The sequence below is a fragment of the Trachemys scripta genome, chromosome 1 (assembly GCF_013100865.1).
Source record: "Trachemys scripta elegans isolate TJP31775 chromosome 1, CAS_Tse_1.0, whole genome shotgun sequence".
Lineage (NCBI taxonomy): Eukaryota > Metazoa > Chordata > Testudines > Emydidae > Trachemys > Trachemys scripta.
The window spans coordinates 149,787,609-149,809,908 of NC_048298.1; the positions used below are offsets into that span (position 1 = coordinate 149,787,609).

At 46.0% G+C, this 22,300-nt stretch overlaps 2 long non-coding RNA genes across 2 annotated transcripts in view; one reads left to right on the forward strand and one right to left on the reverse strand.

Moving 5' to 3' along the window:
• Positions 1–1,421: 1,421 nt before the first annotated feature.
• The window catches only part of LOC117887124, a 25,408-nt gene continuing 4,529 nt past the window's right edge, over positions 1,422–22,300 (reverse strand). The window contains exons 2-3 of the long non-coding RNA XR_004648122.1: positions 2,321–2,457; positions 1,422–1,725 (exon numbers count right to left, since the gene is read on the reverse strand). This is a non-coding gene — a long non-coding RNA (uncharacterized LOC117887124). The remainder of the gene's footprint in view (positions 1,726–2,320; positions 2,458–22,300) is intronic.
• On the forward strand, positions 7,836–11,721 carry LOC117887122. The gene is made up of 3 exons (XR_004648121.1): positions 7,836–8,567; positions 9,613–9,703; positions 11,545–11,721. It is a non-coding gene; the product is annotated as an uncharacterized LOC117887122 (long non-coding RNA).

Sequence of the window (22,300 nt, forward strand, 5' to 3'; positions counted from 1 at the left end):
ATCTCTGTCCTACCCTTGTCAGGTCTCCACAGCCCCCCAGTTTCCCATTCCTTTCCAGGGCACTTGTAATGCCCATAAAAGTCGAGAAAGTCTCTGTTGTAAATCGATTACTGTCCTTTATAACCCTAGAAAAATGTTTTGGATTTAATGTTGGGTTTGAGGAATTTATTTTTATGATTGTGGCTGGCTGGCTTGGGGAATAAGTAAATACATTGTGCTTGTTAAAAAAATTGTCTGGTCTTGCAGTGTGTGTGTGAGAGAGTATGCACACATGGGGTATGTAAGCATGTAAGGGTGTGTTTGAATGTGGGGTGGGACTGTGTGTATATGAGGGCGTGGGTCAGGGAGTATATGTTCATGTTTGTGATTGTATGTGTATATGAGGACATGGGGGTGGTTTGTGCGTGCTTGTCTGTTTGAGTAGGGGACATGAGGGATCTAGGGGTTATAGTGGACCACAAGCTAAATATGAGTCAACAGTGTGATGCTGTTGCAAAAAAAGCAAACATGATTCTGGGATTTATTAACAAGTGTGTTGTGAGCAAGACACGAGAAGTCATTCTTCCGCTCTACTCTGCTCTGGTTAGGCCTCAGCTGGAGTATTGTGTCCAGTTCTGGGCACCGCATTTCAAGAAAGATGTGGAGAAATTGGAGAGGGTCCAGAGAAGAGCAACAAGAATGATTAAAGGTCTAGAGAACATGACCTATGAAGGAAGGCTGAAAGAATTGGGTTTGTTTAGTTTGGAAAAGAGAAGACTGAGAGGGGACATGATAGCAGTTTTCAGGTATCTAAAAGGGTGTCATAAGGAGGAGAGAGAAAATTTGTTCATCTTAGCCTCTAAGGATAGAACAAGAAGCAATGGGCTTAAACTGCAGCAAGGGAGGTTTAGGTTGGACATTAGGAAAAAGTTCCTAACTGTCAGGGTGGTTAAACACTGGAATAAATTGCCTAGGGAGGTTGTGGAATCTTCATCTCTGGAGATATTTAAGAGTAGGTTAGATATATGTCTATCAGGGATGGTCTAGACAGTATTTGGTCCTGCCATGAGGGCAGGGGACTGGACTCAATGACCTCTCAAGGTCCCTTCCAGCCCTAGAATCTATGAATCTATGAGCATGTGTATGAGGCTGTGCACATGTGGTGAGTGGAGTTGTAGGTGTGAATGAGACTGATTGTGGGGGAGTCCAAGGATATGCATGTAGGGGTGTACATAGATGAGCATGTGTGTATCAGGTGTACAAATGTGGGAGGAAAAGATGCACTTGTAGTTCATGAGTTTAGCTATAGATCCTGTCTAATGATCTAAATAATTATAGGCCTGTCAGTCTGGCATCAATCCCGGACAAGGTAATGGAGCAGCTAATCCAGGAGTCCATTAATAAAGAGTGTAATGTAATTAATGCAAATCAACATGGATTTATGGAAAATAGATCCTGTCAAACTAACTTGATATCTTTTTTGGATCAGGTTACAAGTTTGGTTGATAAAGGTAACAGTATTGACATAAGATACTTAGACTCTGTGCGGCGTTTGACTTGGTTCCACACGATATTTTGATCAAAAAACTAGAATGATATCAAATTAACACGACACACATTAAATGGATTAAAAATGGGCTAATTGTTGGGTCTCAAAATGTAACTGTAAATGGGTCATCGTCATTGAGCAAGTGTATTTCCAGTGGGACTCTGCAAGGATCAGTTGGCTCTATGTTTATCAATCACCTGGAAGAAAACATAAAATCATTATTCATAAAGTTTGCAGATGACACACAAAGTGGAGGAGGGGTAAATAATGAGAGAACAATTGATTCAGAGTGATCTATATCTCTTGGAAAGTGTGCACAAGCAAACATTATGTATTTTCATAAGGCTAAATGTAAATGTATCCACCTAGAAACAAAGAATGCAGGCCATACTTACAGGATGGGGGAGTTTACCCTGGGAAGCAGTGACTCTGAAAAAGATTTGGGGGTTGTGGGGGGATAATCAGCTGAACATGAGCTCCGAGTGTGATGCTGTGGCCGAAAGAGCTAATGCGATCCTGGGATGCATAAACAGGGGAATCTCAAGTAAGAGTAGAAAGGTTATTTTACCTTTATATTTGGCACTGGTGAGACCACTGCTGGAATAGTATGTCCAGTTCTGGTGTCCACAATTCAAGGATGATGTTGATAAATTGCAGAGGGTTCAGAGAAGAGCCGTGAGAATGATTTAAGGTTTAGAAAACATGCCTTATAATGAGAGACTCAAAAAACTCTGTTTAGTTTAACAAAGAGAAGGTTAAGGGGTGATTTTATTACAGTCTATAATTACTTACATGGGGGGCCTGGATCAACATTCATGTCATGCTCCCAGTCAGTAGCCGGCCCAGGCCTGGGAAGCTAATGATCCAACCAGCGGACCAAATTTGGTGATGAATCCTGGTCATGCCACCTGAGGCACATTGCGCATATGCTAAGAAGAAAAGTATTTACATAGGGAACACATTTTAATAATGGGCTGCTCAATCTAGCAGAAAAAGGTGTAACACGATCCAATGGCTGGAATGTGAAGCTAGACAAATTCAGACTGGAAATAAGGTGTACATTTTTGACAATGAGTGTAATTAACCATTGGAACAACTTACTAGGGGTCACGGTGGATTCTTCATCACTGACACAACTTTAAAATCAGGACTGGATGTTTGTCTAAAAGATCTGCTCTAGGAATTACTTTGGAGAAGTTCTATGGCCTGCGTTATGCAGGAGGTGAGACTAGATGATCACAACAGTCCCTTCAGGCCTTAGAATCTATGAGGGTATATGTATGGGTATGCTTGTGTGTGGGGAGGTGTGCATGCCTGGGTATGTGGGTCTGAGATGAACCCTAGCCCTGGGTTACTGGCTTTCAGAGTTTATTTGCCAAATAATTTGGGACCCATTTCAGAAGGTCAGTGCAAAGCCTCATTTTCTAGATGCATTTGGAGAGTTTCTGAGCTCTCCTGATATACCTGCCCCTAGCTGCCATATCACCCCAAACCTTTTCTCTACTATCACTCCCTTTCTCTTCCTTCCTTTTTCTGACCTTCCTTTCTCTTTCTCCCATTTCATTCCTTCATTCCCTATACCTCTTCCTCCCCATCATTTCTTCCTTCCTCTTCTTTCCTTTCCCTCTCTCTGCTCCTCCTCTTGTCTCTCTTCCCCCACTCCTTCAGCCTTCCTCCTCCCCCCTTTCTTTCCACTCTCCTCTCTTACTTCTTCCCCTTGCTTCTCTTTCCACTGCTCTCACCCCACATTCTTTTGTTCTCCCTTTTTCTCTTCCCTCCATTGCCTCTGTCTTTCCTTCTCTCTCAACTGCCTCACTCCCCTCCCTTGCCAAAATATAATTCCCCCATGTGAAGCTACGGGCTGCCTTCCAGCTGCTAGTGAGACGAAGGGTCCCAGGCATGCTCAGCTCTGAGTTCCACAGGGCATTGTAACCTTGGGTACCAAGGCTATAAAATCTTTAGTGTCTCTAGGAAAGATGATTGTAAATTCTTCAGAAGTCGCACCACGGGTGTAAAGTTTCTCCCTCCTTTCCCCAGGCCTCTATGAAAGGGGCTATGTAGTAAAACAAGGGGCTCACACCTCCCAACAATCCCAGCTGTTAAAGCACTGGCTCTGGTCTAGGAAATGTTGACCTATGGCTGACGTCCTGGGGCCTAATTCTCTCCATGAGGTTCAAGTATCCTGCAGGGAAGAGAATCAGGTCCTCTGGATCTTGGTCACTTAGTATTTGACTTTAAATACATGAATAACGATAGTAAGAAGGATCTAGAGGGACTCTGTTCTGACTGTTGAGCAAACAGAAGCACATAGACTCTGAAAAATCACTGCCAACATGATCCAATATATATTCACTCTCACTGATTCTGTATCAAAGGTGCTCAAGTTTTATAAATCCAGAAATGTTTTTACTAACTTCCAGCGCCACACACTCCACCTGGGATCTGGCTATTCAGCTGGTCGCATCCTGGCTCTCACTCTGTCGCTCATTATAAAGATCCTGCCATCAGAACTCAGCTGAGAGTTTTGCTTACACATTGTAGGGAAAAAGAAGAACAGGAGTACTTGTGGCACCTTAGAGACTAACAAATTTATTAGAGCATAAGCTTTAGTGGACTACAGCCCACTTCTTCATATGCATCCGAAGAAGTGGGCTGTAGTCCACGAAAGCTTATGCTCTAATAAATTTGTTAGTCTCTAAGGTGCCACAAGTACTCCTGTTCTTCTTTTTGCGGATACAGACTAACACGGCTGCTACTCTGAAACCTGTCATTGTAGGGAAAGAACAGAATCCAACTCACTGTCCTATAGCTGTGTGGCTAACAGGAGTAAAACCTGGTTACTGTCAGTCAAGGGAGCAGGTGAGGCTCAAAGACACACAGAGAGCAGAATTGTGGAGAAGGAAGGAGCCATAATTACTCAGTCACTTTTCTGACCCCAAGCATAACGTTATGACACTCTGCATGGGAATTTGACCATGTGGCCTTCACAAAAAGAATCAGATGCCTAAATTCCTGGGCATCTTCAGACAATCAGAAGTCCAGAAGGGAGAGCTGGTAAAATGAGAGGCTGGCAGGGTGAGGTAGGAATCACTATGACTGTACAGCAATCATAGCATTGTACGATGCATAGATCTGTCAGATGAGCTGGTGTGAGATTGCAGTGTCAAATCCAATGTCTCACATTAACAGCCTGATCAATAAATGTAACTCTAATTTGTACCCAGGCCAGGTCTGCTCTTCACAACAGGCCACTGTTCAACACATAACAGGAAGTGAGTCAGATACTGATACGATTCTCCTTGTTCTCCTAGATTTCTCAGTCAAAGAATGAAGAAAGGAGTGATGCTCGTGTTACTGAACCAATCTGTCACTTCTGGAGATGGTGGCACAAATTTATTTCACATGACAAGTGAAGATGAGTTTGTAATTCTCATCCTTATCGACTGAGTATACATTTGTCCGTAGTGTCAAACTGCTGCCATTCAGCATGACTGGAAAGACCCAGGCCTGGAGGGGCATCAGCAGAGCTGTGCAGGGAGCCCAGGACTGGAGTAGCAGTGAGGGCTGCAGATCAGGAGAGAGGGGCATTGGCAGAGCTGTGTGGGCAGCCCAGGACTGGAATGGAGGGTGACTGAAGCAGCCAGGGCATTGGAAGAGATATGTGTGGGATAGCAAGGAGTTTTGTAGGTCAAAAGCTGTGTGGGAGACTTGCTCAGCACCTGGCTCGCTCTGGTCTAGTCTACGCAGGGAAATCCAGGGAAGTTAATCCAAATTAACTAAAGGTATCAATTTGAAGTGGGATTAGTTAAACTGCATTAAACCCCTGTGTGAACAACCTCATTCGGGGCTCGTCTGCTCTATGGGCACTACAGCAGCACAGCTACAGCACTGTAGCAGTACCACTGTAGCACCAGAGTGTAGATGCTTACTAAAGAGATGGAAAGGGTTTTTCTGTCACTGTGCATGATCCCCTGCCTGAGAGACAGTATCTAGATCGAGAGAAGCATTCTTCTGTCAACAGAAAGGCATCTACACTGGGCTTTAGGTCTGCATAGTTACAATGACCAGGGGGTATGAATTTTTCACCTCCCTTCATGACGTAGCTATGTAGATCTAAATTTTAAGTGTAGACCAGGCCTCAGAATTAAAGCGGCCTTAATTTTGTTTAGCTTAATTCACTTCCATAGTAAATTAAACTAAAGCAAATTAAGGCCGCTTTAATTCTGAATAACAGCAGCTACCCAGGGATTTAATGTGGTTTAAATAATCCATTTCAAATTCAATCCTTTAGTTAATTTGGATTAATATTCCTGACTGTCCCCAGGTAGACAAGCCCTCTAGCGAACACTTGTGCAACAAACTCACTCAAAATGTAAAAAGAATATAGGCGAAGTTGCCTCGCTTTTGTTCTGCCTTCCTCTTGCTCTTGCCAAGTTCTGCGCTCTGCCTTACTATAAAAGCTGCAAAACTGTTTTCCGCCTCCCCACTGAATTGCATTGCTACAGACAGTTTCCTTTCATCTTCCTTCACAGCCTTCAGCCTGGTGGGGTGCTAGAAATGTAACCAGGCTTCCTCTCCTGCTATTGTTACCTCCCCAGAGTCCTGGGGCTTTCAGCATTCCAAGACTATTGTTGTCATAGGACCATATGGATTGGTCATCTATACCTCCAGTGTTGTCCGGGACCTGATGTAGCTAGTCCATTGTGCAACAGTGGACATGGATATGCCTTGTACCTTACTTTCCGAGACAGGCTGAGCTATCAATCAGGTCTCCAATGATCAGAGCAGTGTGGCATAGTGGATAGAGCACTGGACTGGGACTCAGGAGACCTAGGTACTATTCCCAGCTCTGCCACTGGGCTGCTGGGTGACCTTGGACAAGTCACTTGCCCATTCTGTGCCTCAGTTTCCCTACCCCTGCTCCATTGTAAAGCACTTTGAGCTAGGGTGACTAGACAGCAAATGTGAAAAATCAGGACCAGGGTGGGGGGTAATAGGAACCCATATAAGAAAAAGACGCAAAAATCGGGACATCTGGTCACCCTACTTTGAGCTCTACTGATGAAAAGCACTATATCAGAGCTAGGTATTACTATTTGTGCAAGTATTACTCACTGGTGAGTGTGTATTACAAGTCCCCCTCTGTGCCCATTCACCTACACAAGCAGGTCAGGACCCCGCCCTGGGTTTAGCTGAACCTCCCCAAGAAAAATAACCTTCCCTCCTACTCAGCCCCAAGTTGTCTCCCGAAGATACTGGCCGATTTGATTTTTGTGGCATGGTCTAAGCCCTCAAAAGAGCTGAACAATGGCCTCCCCCTCAGAAATGTACCAACCTATTTGATTTCTGGGTTGTTGGGCAGAGCCCATCAGGACAGCACACGGGCTGTCCCTCAGGTGTGAGGAGGCGACGCAGATCTCAGAACATCAACTAATTACATGGGGCAAAGAACGAAAAACAGGGATGGGGAGCAGGTCACAAGGCCACAGGGAATCCTTAGGGGGACACTAAGCAGAGAGCTGTTGACAAAGAGGCCAAGGAATCAGTGCAGCCAAAAAGTGCCAGACGGACAGCCAGGGATACTGAACTCCTTTCTTCATCCATAAAACAGGTACAGCACAGAGCCAGCTTTCCGGCATTGCTCTGCCCATGTGTTTTCATAATAACCTAGAGGGACTATCTCTAGAGATGAGAGGGTAATTCAGTCTCCAGGCCCTAACCAGTCCTTGGCCTCTCCACTGCAACCACCAGAGAGGGTCCAATGAGTGGGAATTCAGGGGGCAGCTTTTGTGCTGTGTCCCCAGGGTGGATTGAACCCCACCCAGCTCATTTTCACAAGGCCACCAAAACAGCCACTGGAGGCTAATGACTTTCAATCACTCCTGACCCAGGCTGGCTTTGAGACCGTGACCCAGATGCCCAAGTCTCAGTAGCAAAGTGGCTGTTTAATTACACGATTCTAGCTCAAATTCTGAGCACAGGGGCTTTGACATTGCTGTTTGTTTTCTTATTTGAGAAGCTCAAGAGAAGCTCAAGACTTAAAAGCAAACCCTTGAAAGCAGAGAATTTCCAATCACATAAAAGTCTCTGTGCAGGCCAGGGCTGAAGAGGGGGTTTGTGACTTTAATCTTTGCATATCCCTTTCTCTCCTCAAGAATCTCTCTCTTGCACACACACACTCACTGCTCCCCCCACCTTCAATAGTATAATACGCCTAGAGTGGGAAAGATGAGGAGGAGGTGGAGGAGGGAGGAGGAAGCGAGCCCTCCCGCCCGCCCCCATGCTGAGTCCGAGTAGACTTTGTGAGAAAGCGTCTCTCCAGCTGCAGCCCAACCCGGTGGGAGTCAATTAATTCTGAATAACCTAAACCGACAGAGGTATTTGCATTCACAACCTGACTGATGACCGTATAAAATTGATTTATGAATTGAAGTGCTTCCCCTCCCCTTATCCCCGATTCAAGCCATAATTGATTATATGTGCTGCAGCGAAATTAAAGAAAAGAAAATTAAAACAAGAAAAGAAAAAAGGGAGGCCCCACAGATGCTGCTCTATATTCTCAAGGTTTCCCGGGATTAGCCGATCTATTCATCGCTTATCATTTTTTATTTAAAAAGTTGCTTCCCCTCCCCACCCCGGCGACCACCACCTCCCACTCCGGGATGCAGCCCAGTGCGAAGGACCGAGAGAGGTGGATGGGAAGGTGCAGTCCGACTGCCAGGAAACTAGCAATTTGGCTGCCCTACAGACATAGTAGACATGGGACTGGAAGGGTTCTCAAACCTGATGCCCTTACTGGTGGGGAAGGAGAGCCCGTTCTTAAACCTGTGTTGAGAGCAATAACAATTGTAGACCTCAATCCTGCAGAGGCATAAGCACACACTTAACTTTATGCCTTTTGAGTAGTCCCATTGTGATCCTTTGCAGGATGGGGACTTGACTTTGCCCTTCAACGGTGCTTTCTGTCTGACGATCTCTAATACCACCACCTGCATGGTGTCTTTCATCCATACATCGCACAGCATCCATACCCACAAAGGTGGGTGACTATAGCAATATAGGAATTAACAAAACCAGCTCAGAACCATGGTCCATCTAGTTCGGTCCCTGTCCGTGACCAGCATCAGCTGCTTCAGAGGAAGGTAAAAAAACCCTTCCAGTAGGCCAGGGGTAGGCAAACTACAACCCGGGGGCCGCATCCAGTCCTCCAGATGTTTTAATCCGGCCCTCGAGCTGGGGAGCGGGGTCTGGGGCTTGCCCTACGCCACACAACTCCCAGAAGCAGCGGCATGTCCCCCCTCTGGCTCCTATGCGTGGGGCAACCAGGGGGCTCTACACACTGTCCCCAGCCCCAAGTGCTGACCCCGCAGCACCTATTGGCTGGAAACCATGGCCAATGGGAACTACAGGGGCAGCGCCTGTAGACAGGGCAGTGCACAGAGCTGCCTGGCTGTGTCACCGCATAGGAGCCGGAGGGGGGACATGCCGCTGCTTCTGGGACCTGCTTGAGGTAAGTGCCACCCAGAGCCTGCACCCCGGACTCCCTCCCACACCCCAACCCCCTGCCCTGATCCCCCTCCTGCCCTCCGAACCCCTCGGTCCCAGTCCGGAGCACCTCCTGCACCCCAAACTCCTCATTCCCAGCCCCACCACAGAGCCCACACCTCCAACCGGAGCCCTCCCCCACATACCCAACCCCCCTTCCCCAGCCTGGAGCCCCCTCCAGCACCCTGAATGCCTCATTTCTGGCCCCACCCCAGACCCTGCACCCCAAGCCATAGCCTTCACCCCCTCCCACACCCCAACCCCCAATTTTGTGAGCATTCATGGCCCGCCATACAATTTCCATACCCAGATGTGGCCCTCAGGCCCTCAGGCCAAAAAGTTTGCCCACCTCTGCAGTAGGCAGTGATAGGACAACCTGCTCCAGAGAAAGTTTCCTCCTGACCCCCAATAGGTCAAGGTTGGCTTGAACCCTGAAGCATGTGGGTTTATGTCCCTGCCAATTTTCTTTAATTACTGTTCTAACCCTGGATATTCTCATTATCCCATTCTTTTCATTGACTCATCTCTTTGTCATTCAGATTTATACAGATGGGAAAACGACTGTAAAGAGAGGTGAGGTGACTAGCCTAAGGTCACCCCAGGGTTCAGTAGCAAAGTCAAGAACAGCAGGTAGGTAAGCTGATCCCCATTCTAGTTCCCCTTCCTCACTCCCTTCTTCTAAACAGTTGTCAAACATTCAAGAGACTCAAAGCTTCTCAGACAGAGGGAGGTGATTTTTTTACCAGAGCCAGGCGAGACATTTCCCTTACAGACCCCAAGCCCTATGAAACTCCCCTGGGTTAGGATTTCATTATAAATCCATTACCCACACCAGGCTCATCTCAAAGTAATTTAAGGCTCACAAGCCTTTTGAACGACAGCTGCAAAGTTTGGGCCTGAAGCCAGAGCTGAACTCTCCCAAAGTTCAGGTGTGTTTGGCTGCAGACTTTGCTTTGGCTCCATCTCTGGTTGACATGATTTTTAATCATGCAGTTTTGCACTGCTTTAGTATTCGTAGACTCAGATGTTTAAGGCCAAAAGGGACCATTGAAACCACCTAGCCTGATCTCCTCATAACACAGGCCTATTTTACAGATATGGAAACTGAGGTGTTGAAAAGTAATTTTTAGCTATTGGGAGCAGCTGGAAAGAGGAGGTTAGGCTAGCAATCGGAGCTAGTGTCACGCTATGATCTACATCTAATTGAATCTAGTCAGATGTTTCTAAAGTGCACAGGCATCACTTTAGTCTACAGGTGCAATATCTAGACTGATGAAGACTTCAAAGGCATAAGTACATCTATCAAGACTACATAAGGTTGCCACACCTGATGTGGACATTGCTGATCATAGGCAGGGAACTAAATGAGTAAACATCAAATGAAGGATTTCCCTTGGCTGCTTAGAAAGCCTGTTGAGAAGGAGCTGATCCAGGGACGGTTGCATGGCCAAATGAGTGGGGCTAGCTGTCGAGTTAAAGGAGAATCCACTTTGCCTGCCGCTTTCAGGCCTAAAAGGACTGCAGCCAAAGGTTTCAGGCGAAGCCAATATCCTGACCTTCATGAATGAGGCATTAATTTGAACAGACAGGAACCCCATACAGATGCGTAAAGCAGGTGCACATGGGACTAAAAGACCCTGAGGTTGGCCTGCCTTCTGCCCAATGGCTAGCGACTTCAGAAAGTTCAGAGCTATTCCCCCTCCCTCCACACTGGCCAGTGAAGTAGGTCCCTGGTGGGGAATGTTCACTGCACCCTGTCAGAGGTTGGTTGGGTGGTGGCTATGTTCCCTGTGTGCTGTGGGATGTACGATGCCTGCCTAATGTATGGTGTCTCCGGAGCGTCTTCTGGGGGCGGGGAGGGGTGCCTTAAGGGCACAATTTAGCCCAGAGATGAGTTGTTAAAGTTTAGCTGTAGACACTGATTGTTCAACAGCTTGTTCTAATGGCCAATTGGACTTCTTAGATGATGATACCGCCGTGCACTGTAACATAGATAGTAGTCCCGTCCATGACTAATAAATCCAGCCCAAAGCTAGGGAGAGTCTGTGAGGTGACATGAGGCAGCATGAGCTGTGTCAGTCAGTCTGGGAGCTGCAGAACTAGCGAGAACCACGGGGTCTGTCTGTGTCCAGCAGCCTCAGTAAAGATTCCCCTTTGTATTCAATATGGCCCAGCCCTGTCTCTTCTCCACTGTAAGGAACATTACAGATGCCAACTTCTAAAAGTGTATAGCTGGAACCTTATCCTGAGCAATATAGGAAGGTTCCTACATCCTGGCTGTTAAATGAGTGTAGAAAGAAATTAATAGAGGAGACAAAGGGGCAGCTTGAAGAGGAGAAGACGTGGGTAGAGGGAACAGGAAATGTAGGGATGGGGATTGGGACAATCAGGAGAAGGAAAAGGGACAGTTTTATAATGTCTCTTCCATTTTTTCATACACATCATTTAAATCTGAATGATTTTTATTGTAGATGAAGGAAGAACAATAGCAAGAAAGAAAGAGAATGGAATTGATGTCTCCATTAGAGAGCACAGGGTGTGTGTCTCCACCACATCAAGCAGCAGCAACTCTGAGAACAAAATGGTGGTTGGAGCTGCAAATTAAAGTTACAGTACACAGAAAATAAAGGCATAATGCAGAAAATAAATGCAGTTTCATTACTCCATATGTCCTTACAAATAATTATAACAACAAACTGCTTCTGTATTACCATCGTGCTTAGGAGCTTCTGTCATGGACCAGGACCCCACTGTGCTAGGCGCTGTACGAACACAGAACAGAAAGATGTTCCCTGCCCTAAAGAGCTTACAAACGGAGTGTAAGACAAAGGACACCAGGTGGAGACAATTTGTAGCTCTGCAGACATTTTAAAACTTTTGTTTGCTATAAAGACTGATTCAGTTTCCACTGAAGTTAATGGAAATCTTTCTATTGACTTGAATGGGAACTGGATAGGGCCAAATGTGAGCATTGTTTGATGTGCCAAATGTAGTTTTCATAACACACATTGAGCCAAAAATGACGCTTGAGTCACAAACTGCTGCTGAAACTGCAGTTGGGCATCTGGGGGATGGAGAATGGAACCAGAGGGGTCAGAGAACAGTAACAGAGAAAAGTTTAGAAAAATATTCACAGATAAGTATATTTCAAAAAGTTCCCATTCCCTGCTTTTTTAAAAAATCCTTCTACTAGGAACTATTTTTTGTAGCAGAAGGAGCTGCTGCATAATGCACTCCTGTCTTCCAATATTTTTAAATGTTAAAAAAAAAAAAATCTGCCACACTCTAATAAGCTACATGTCAGTCAGGGTGGGCATTAGTTAGCTATTGGACCACTTTATGGGTGGTTAAAGGCCCTCAGCATTTGCCCTGTTGTCTGACAATGCACCTAAGGCTTGCACCACTCGCTGTCTCTAACTCCCCCATTGTGGTTTCTGGGATTATAACTTGGTCTGTGATCATGCCCTCATTCTGTCATTGTACGGGATCTGTTCAATCGTTACACAGTGAAACAAAATAGTGTAAGGAAATATCTATTTATCAGGGGGGAATTCATCCCCATAAAGAGAGACACCAAAATGCCTATGCACACACCACTGAAGTCCTAGTTACGCCCTCAAAGTAGGAAAGAGAACAACTCTCAGTTGGTGATTGGTGATGGTGCTAGCTCCTACACCAACTGCTCCCCCTGCCCATGTAGGGGGCATGATGGGGCTGGAAGACAGAGAGGGAGGAGTGGAGCTCTGCTCCCCTATAACAATTCTCAGCTGGTGTCTGACTCCTGAGGGACCATAGTCAGATGTTGTAAGTAGGAGCAGCTCTGAGGCTGTTTTAATTTACACCAAGGTTGAGGCCAGGGCAGCCTGAGAATCAGGGAGTTGTAATTAGCCAAGTGCCAAGCTATGCTTGGCTCCACCTCCCATCCCATCCACACAATCTTCTGCACCAAGCGTATCTTGGCACAGGAAACAGGCTTGTCTATTTTTTTTAACCCTTTCTTTCCCCAGTTTTAATAACCTGAGCTGCTGAGGAAATTTTTTAAATAGATGTCTTTGATCTTCATGGTACATTATTATTCCTTATTTGTCTTATGGTAGGTCTTAGGGGGTCCCACCAAGATTGAGGCCCCACTGCACCGGGCACCGTATACACTGAGAGTGAGAGATGGTTCTCATTTTGAAGAGCTTATTATTTTAATATCACATACGGCAGGTCATTTGTAGATACAGCACTTATTTAGGCAATGTAAAATTCAAAATGCAAAGTAAATACTTTTCTAAACAGTAGAGGCCCAGCGCTCATGCCTGGCTGAGCTGTGCTTTGCACACAGCTCAGACAAGCGAGGGGACAAAAGATGGCCATATAAGATATGCTTCAGTCAAATACAAGGTATTGGGCTCAATGCAGGGATAGCTGAGTGAAATGTGTTTTACAGGAGGTGTGCCTAGATGATCACAATGGTCTCTTCTGAGTCTATGAACTGATATGCCACTTTAAAATCCTCACATCCCCTGGAATGCAGGGGGTGGGGGGATGATCCAAACCCAGCACAAGTTAGAGCAGCTTCTGGGCTCCCCAGCCATACCCCTAAGCTAGGCAATGTAAAGGGGGTGCCTAGGGTAGCTTTAGAGTCACTTTGCACCACTGGAGCAGCTCACATGATGGGGGCCATTGCAGAGGCTGGGATCTTGCCCTAGCTGCTGAGGGATCAAAGTTTTTCAAAGCATGTCAGCATCTCAGTTCTCTCGCTGTTTCCCAGATACTGGATAGGCACCTGAGAAATGTAACCGATTTCCATTTCTTTCCATTTGGAAAGTAGCAAAAAACCATTCAGACTCTTTTATAAACAAATCCTCTCATCAACGTTGACTTTTGTTAATTGAAAAAGGTTTTATGAGAGTCAAATCAAAATTCCATCTGTGATGCGAGCACAGCTCCACACAAGCAGGGTTGTAAGAGAGAGGAAAATCTGCCCCCCCCCCTTCCCCAAATATGTATTTAATTTTTGGAGGGGGGAAATAAACATATGGAGCCAGAGTTCCCAAATTACATATGGAGAGGGAGATTTTCCATGCTGATTCCTTAAGCCCAGAAAACACAGGGCGGGTTGTTTCTAGAAACGGCAACTCAACAGCCGTGCCAGCAGGTCGTATATTACAATCTGCTATAAATCCAGGAGGGGATGCAAAACAGAGAGATTGTTCCTAGATTTCACTGGGTTTAAATTGAAATTCCATCCACTCTTTCCTTGTAGCAGCAACCCCCAAAGCCCTGGGACATTGTGGAAAAAAACAAGATTTCATCTCCATTTACAGCTTTTTTCACTTCAGAAAAATAAAAGTTTTTCCAAAATCACTTTTCCACTCAACCCCTCTCTGGCCTCCCCCCACCTCCGTACCAAAACAGCCACACACACAAAAAAGTTTAAAAGACATTCTTTATTTCCCCTCACAGCTGCCCCTGTGCAGCCCCCCCCCTTGCTCCAGTGCATGCTGGGTAATGCCATGTATTCTTAGACTCCCAATGGCCCCCATTACTGTCAATTAGTTACGGAATGCTACTGGGATTCATGCCTGACAGCTCCAGCAAAGCAGGAGAAATGGGCTCAGTAGGGAGCGAGGGGCCTGCCCTTTTTTTCCTCCACCCCCACCCCCCACGAAAAATACCTTTCTCAGCAAGGCTTTCTAACGGCCGCCTCTGCCCCCCATCCACTCTATCTGCACGCACACACATGACGTGTGCTCGTGTATATTGTGCTGGATGGTGAGAACGCTCGGTTTAGGAGGCTCCAAGAAAGTTGATCTCCTGAAATAAGGGGGGTCTTCAAAATCCTTGCGTGTTTCTCTCAGCAGCCCCCAAGGGCCTCCTGTTACAAACCCCTTGGCTTCAACTCCCTGAGTGTGTAACATCTCACTCCTCTCCTCCAACCCTTCCCACCCCCCTTCAGAAGGAGCTGACAGGTCAGAAGGTTAACTTTATTCTGTATCAAGTGTGGGTCTCACTCAGCAGAATCCGCTTCTTGCCCATTTCTGCTGCCCTCCAATGTGAGTGCAACTCCCCCAACCCTGGAAATCCAACACAATAAAGGTCTAGGAGGACAGGTTGCTCCAATAATCCCACTGCAAATGTTTGCACAGCAAGGTTTTAAGGAAGACGTTTAGGATTTAACTGTTTGGGGGTTTCTCTGGACACACTGCAGAAATGAGATATCATTGGAGGGAGAAAGCGTCGCCACTCTCTGACCCTCGGCACTTGGTTCCTAAACATACCCATGGCATTCTCAGAGAAGGGGGGAAAAGGGTGTGTATCATATAAGCCCCAGTTGTGTCACCTGTAGCACGGCCATTTAGAAATGGAGCTAACTTGCTTCCAGCCTGGTCCCCTGCTTGTATCATCCTAACTGGTTTGATTTTTAAATAACACTTCACTCTTCCATAGTGCATTTTACAAACATTGGACCAGATCCTAAACTGGCAAAAATCCATGAAGTTCCCTGACTGCTTTGGAGCTAACCCAGTTTACATCAGCTGAGGGTCTGGCCCACACAAACTAGTGTTGACGGATGGTATTGTGGGTAAAGAAGAGGATTTGGGGGTTCTATTCCTCTCTCTGCCACTGACCCTCAGTGTGGCCTTCTCAAGTCACTTCACCTCCCTTTAGCAGGGCCAAGTGCAAACATATTCTTTGGTTTTGCCCCATGTGGCTTCACTTTCCCTCCCCTGTGCTTCAGGCTGAAAGCACAATTCAATTTAAGCCAATGAGTGTCACCTGACTTCAATCAGAGCTGGCTCAAAACCAGCATCTTCAAGCTGAACCATTTCGAAGGCCAACAAACTGTCAGATTAAAATCCCTGGTCCTGAATCCTCCCTGACAGTTTTAGTTCCTGGACAGATCCAAACCCAGGAGAGGCTGGTTTTTGGGCTGGGATGTGGCTGAAAGCCTGAGGTGCAGCCCACGCTGGAGGCAGCTTGTACAAGCAGCTGATCTGCCATTGAAATTTCTGCCATTCTAAGGGATGAAATCCTTCAACAACAGAGATTTCAGTACCATTGAAATAAGCTACCAACTCATTCCCTGATATGGTCTCCAAACTGAACCCTGAACCTTAGACAAATCCAAAATCAGAATGTGACAATACCCCCTGGGCCCACATGTAGCATGGATGAAATATTATAAAGTGTCCCTGATTTACTCAGAATGGCCTAGGTTTAACTGAAAAGCTCATGAACATCAGTGAATGTTTGGACAAACCTGGCCTGAGTGTGTTGTTTATAACAAAACCAGACTCCTGGGGAGTTGTGTATGGCTTAGTTTGGCTGTGAGCTATTATTTTTATGCTACTGATAGCAGGAGTGTGGGTGGAGGGGAAGAGGTATCAAACACAAATATCTAGAGATCACAAGGACAGGTCTGATATTATTTATACTCACAAGATGCATAGATACCAAGGCAGAAGGGACCACTTGTGATCATCTTATAACACAGGCCACAGGACTCCCCCAAAAGAATTCCTTGAGCAGATCTTGTAGAAAAACATCCAATCTTGATTTTAAAATTGTCGTTGATGAAGAATCACCCACAACCTTAGTAAATTGACCCAATAATTAGTTACCCTCACCGTCAAAAATGAATGCCTTATTTCGAGTCGGAATTTTTCTAACTGCAATGTATAGCCATTGGATTGTGTAATACCTTTCTCTGCTAGATTGAGGAGCCCATTGTTAAATATTTGTTCCCCAGGTAGGTATGTATAAACTCTGATCAAATCCCCCCCTTAACCTTCTTTTCATTACGATAAATAAATTGAGCACCTTGAGTCTATCACTACAAGGCAGGTTTTCTAATCCTTTAATCATTCTTGTGGCTCTTCTCTGAATCCTCTCCAATTTATCAACATCCTTCTTGAATTGTGGATACCAGAATTGGACACTCTATTCTAGCAGTGGTCACACCAGTGCCAAATACAAAGATAAGATAACTGTTCTACTCCTACTCGAGATTCTCCTGTTTATGCAACCACAGATGGCAATAGCTCTTTTGGCCACAGCATTACACTGGGAGCTCAGCTTATTATCCAGCACAACCTTCAAATCTTTTTCAGAGTCCCGGCCTCCCAGGACAAAGTCCCCCATCTTGCTTCCCAAGAGGGGCTAACAACCTTGCTAGGCCACCATGGGAATAAGATGGCTAAAGAACTTCCATCTGAGCTAGTCTTAGCACAGCTTCTATTGGCTTGGCAAGAGGGTGGTTTGCTTTTGATTTACTATGCAAAGCCACTGCCTATGGACCACAACGATACAAGTTCAAACCCTAGTTATGGTAATATTCAGGCTGTTCATGCATGGTGAGTGCAGCCCTGGAGAAGGGACCCCAGTAAGCAAATTAAGCCCACTACAGTGTGTCACTGGCAGAGCCAATGGCTTGCTTTCCCAGTGTTTGATTATAGGTCTTATTAAAAGGGTTAAATAACCGCATGATACCCACATAACAGCATTGAAGTGAATAAACAACATAGTGTGGGAGAAGTTTGCTTTGCTTCTCTTAACAACAAAATGTTCCAGAGACTGGGTTAGGGATCAGTAATGGGTTAGGGACTTTCCAAGTCTAGGTGAGGGAGGAGGTAATTGGCAGTTGTCTATTTTTTGGTGGTCCATGTGAATGAGTTGAGCAGGTCTATTTCCTGGTGGACAGATATCCATAGCAGAAAAACTGCCACCAATAATTGGCTACCTTGTTGACGGCCTCACAAAAGAGGCTACAGACTTGAATTACTGTTCCAGCCCTCCAGGACAGGGCACTGCCTTGTGGAGTGTTGCCCATACAGTATTATTTTGTGGCTAAACCCAGAGAACTTCGGTCTTCAAGGCTGCTCATCCAGAATCTTTCCCTAGTGCTCATTTCACACAACAATACACAACTAACGCACTCTGAAAACCTCTCTGAAAATGACCTGTCTCAGGAACAAGAAGCTGGAGGAAATCTATGCTTGTTATCACAGGGCTAAACTCATCTCCGTGTCTGAGCCATGGACCGATATGAACCAGGAGAGGCTAAAGAGCATAGAAGAGGGAAGAAGAAAGATAGAACTGCAAGATCTCTTTCCTAACAGGCATCTCATAAATAATGGAAACATGTTGGGGCAGCAGGAGGAGGAGGAGGGTGGCGAGGGGGGATGGTGAGGAACCAGCCAAGGAAGAGAGCTGGTCGCAAAATGCTAGGGGAGGCCACTTTGGTCACATGGTTTCCGAACTGCTGAAGAAAAGTTGACAGGAATGTCAGGGCATGAAAAGGCAAAATGGCCACTTTAATTAACTCCTTTTCAGCAGGCCTGACCAGAAGCCACCTCCCTCTTCCCTCCCCCCCCCCACCCCAGGCCCCATCAAGCCCCTAGTACAGAGCTGCCTGAAAACAGGATAGTGTGAGAGATGTTTATCACTGATTATAAATGTATCGCTGACAGGGTCACGGGCCCCTGCTCGCTGCTTCTGGGAGTGAGGCGAGTAGCTCACTGCCTGGGATTGCCTGCTGCAGACACAGCCAGGGAATAGTACGCTAGAGGCTCAAGAGAGGGTGAAGGCATAATCTTCCCACAGCAGCAACCCCAATGTGTGGGCACCATTAGCATGTAACATGCAGTGTGAAATGGGACTGTGGTCCATTGTGAGTTTGCAAGGCCAGGGTATCACTATCATATTGTCCTAAAAACTATGGGCTGGAGTAGGAGGACTTAGCCTGTCAGAGAAAAGTTCTTTCTTCCCATTTCTGTCCCCTTTAATATCAAGTGCTATGTTGGGAAAAAGATTTGGTGTCTCCTGAGGCTAGATCCGCAAAGGGATACAGGTCCTGAAATTCCATTGATTTCCATGGGAGTTAGGGGCCTCAATATATTTGATGATCTAGGCCTTGGTGCCATCTACGTTCATTGCTTTTGTGATGGTAAATTAAGGTGCAGTGGGAAGGATCCACCAGTCTGGCCCCTGATGATCCAAAGAGAACCCAATGCCTCATATCTCCTGTCCTGCCAGAGTAATTTGGAGTGCTCCCAAAGCTGTCCCTAGTTGCACTGGGTGAAGACGGTATTAGGAGTCACCCACCCACCACTCCCTTCTCCTGTCCTTTCCCCAAGCTCAATGACCCACCCTTGTGTGATTTCCTCCTACAGAAGGGGGATTCATCTCTCTGCTTAGGGTGTGGGGATCAGGGGCTGGGGGGTGACAGTCCTAATACTGGTGTGGTGCCCCTTCATGCAGGGAGCTTTCTACTCAGTCTGTGGCTAAGGCTGCCTTGGGCTGCACCGTGTTTTTGACTGATCCGGGTAGCAGAGGAAAGATTGTCTATTGGCTAGGGCACTACCCTAGGATTTTGAGAGGCTTGGATTCAAGTTTCTGCTCTGCCACAGGTTTCCTGTGTGATCTGGGGCAAGTCGCTTAGCCTCTCTGTGCTTCATTGCCACATCTGTACAATGCAGGTAATAGCACTGCCATACCTCACAGGGGTACTGTGAGGATAAATATGCCAAAGATTGTCAATTACTAGGGTGATGGGGACCATATAAATGCCTTAGATAGATACATCATGTTTAAACATAACTGGTCCCTGCACTTTTGTTGTTACTTTATCCCTTTCTATCTATCCATCACACAAGACATCTCTGGTTTGCCCTGGATGGCTGCAATTAAACATAGGGCTTGAGTATGATCTTATTCACCCCATATTTATACCATTCTAACTCCTTTTAATTCAATGGAGTTACTCTTGGTTTATGGCAAAGTAAGTTTGAGGGGAATTAGACCAATAGGAGCAAGAAAGGGACCTGAACTGAAATCCCCAGAAGTTCAGCTGGGGGTTGGAAGGTTTGAAATATGAACTAAATCCTGCAGTTCCCCTTAAACAAAAGTGATAGGGTTTAATAAGGATGAGACCAATAACGTTCTACAGAATTTACTTTCAACCAACTATAGAATGTAATAGGGATTGAAATCCTTCTGGTAGTTTTTTTCGAACTGTCCTATAGATTTCTACAGCAGGGGTGCCATTTCCTGTTAAATTGTGTTGGACTTTTCCATCTCTAATAATGTCTTCTCTTTGTAGGTCCATCTATGCTAGACGGCTGGGCAGTTACATGGTTAAACATTGCAACTACGTTTTTCTAGCACCATTTGCTCCTCACATGGCTCAGTGTAGCCATATTTACCAGCCTGGTCAGCAGGAAGCAGTTCAGCATGTCCACACATGGTATTCCCTACAACTGTTGCTCTACCAGTGCATTGTGGCATCTAGTCCATAACTGCAGACACAGTCCCTGGAGTGGGTATATTGCAGATGCACGGCCTGCTCGCAGGTGCATGTGTTACAATATATATCGTATATGGAAAAGGGTTCAGAAATGAGCTACAAGAATGATCTGAGGTCTGGAAAACAGCAACAACAACTCAGAAAGCTCAATCTATCCAAGAAAAGGTTAATAGGTGACATGATCGTAGTCTACAAGGACCTACATGGGAAAGAGATTTCTGCTAGTAAACAGCTATTTAATTTAGCAGAAAAAGGCATTATGAGAGCCAATAGGTGGAAGCTGCAGCCAGACAAATTTAAGTAAAAACAAGGCACAGATTTTCAATAGCAAGGGTAATTAACCACCAGAAAAACTTGTGTTGGATTCTCCATCACTAGCAGTCTTTAAATTAAGGCTGGATGCCTTTCAGAAAAGATTTGCTGTAGTTCAAATAGAAGTTCTAGGCTTGTTGCAGAAATTCCTAGGTGAGGTTCTCAGGCCTGTAATGCAAGAGGTCAGGTTAGCTGCTCACAATGGTCCCTTCTGGCTTAACCTCTATGAGTGTATATATACACATGCACAAGCCCAGCTTCTCAGCTGGCATAAATCAGTGCTGACCCAGCCAAGGGCCTGACCCACTCTTCCATTTCAATTTAAAAGCACTGAATAAGCACCCAGCCCATGCTCTGGGGACCTTTTATATAAGTTAAAATTCCACAGTTTCCAAACAGTTCCCACCTCACAATGGACAGTGTTCTCAGAAAGACCCATCAGAAAAAAATAGCCATGACCCCTCCACAAAAGCCAGGTAATAATGGAGAGGGTCATTGTGTTTGTGGGCCTGTTGGATCTGATTTCTCTGTCACTTACCTCAATGTAAATCAGCAGGAACGCCACCCAAGCCAGAGGCCCCAGTTCTGTGCACCTGAAGTTATTTCCAGCTGGCAAAGGGAGTGCACATTGTTACTGCCAGAGTGAATAAGGGGAGGATTCTGCTTGGCTAATGCTTCCACTGGTGTAACTGTGACACAGGTGCAAGGCAGGGGAGAATCAGGCCCCAGTGGAGGTAGGCTTGTGTCTAAAGTGAGGAGTGTTGTGGTTAAGACTGTGGGCAGGGGGAGGGCAGCTAGGAAGAATCAAGATCTGGTATGTGAAGGGGGGCTGGGGTGGAATAACTCTGCCAACCTTATGTTCAATTCCACCCGATCACACTGAATCTAGGGCAAGTCGGAGCAAAGAAAACACTTGTTGACTGAACTGCTCTTCCAGTTCTTTCAAGCTGGTTTTTTTTATGTCATTAAGAATCTCCCTCGCTCTCTTTTTTTTTTATGGCAGGAGGAGAGAACCGTTGCATACTTAGGGGGTGGGGGACATTGCATACTTAGCGTTGAAATAAAAAAGCTCCTTCTATTGACTCCTGAATGGCTGAGATAAAGAGAACCACATGGGAATCATTGTTAGAAACGAGAGCTCCACAGCCTGGCCTCCCCTTTCCCATTATTGTACTATTCTCCTCCCTTCCCCCCAGCCTCCTATCCCCCTACCATTCCCCCTCTGCCCTGCACAGTCCCAGGGAATCCTTTTTCAGGCCTGCACTGCCTCAGGCCCCTCCATTTAGCCTGAAACCTCCATTCAGAATCACTGGATTGGGCAAAATCCCTTCTTCCCCCTCCCCCTCTCCACACACACAACTTGCCCTCATCAGCTGAGCTTCAGTTCAGATCTCACAAAACAAAACGCAACAAAAACCAGCCTATATAATTGATGGCTGTTGTGGAGAGAGACCCCCCCCCACCTCCGCCCCCTTCGTCCACCTCCCTCCCTAGCCCGCTCCCAGCAGCTCCTGCTGTTGCCATTCTCCGTCTCCTCCCTCCTGGCTCTATTTTTTTTAGTTAACAAGTGGGCACTGTTATTATTTCATCTCCACCCCCCCCCCCCCCCCTATTTATTT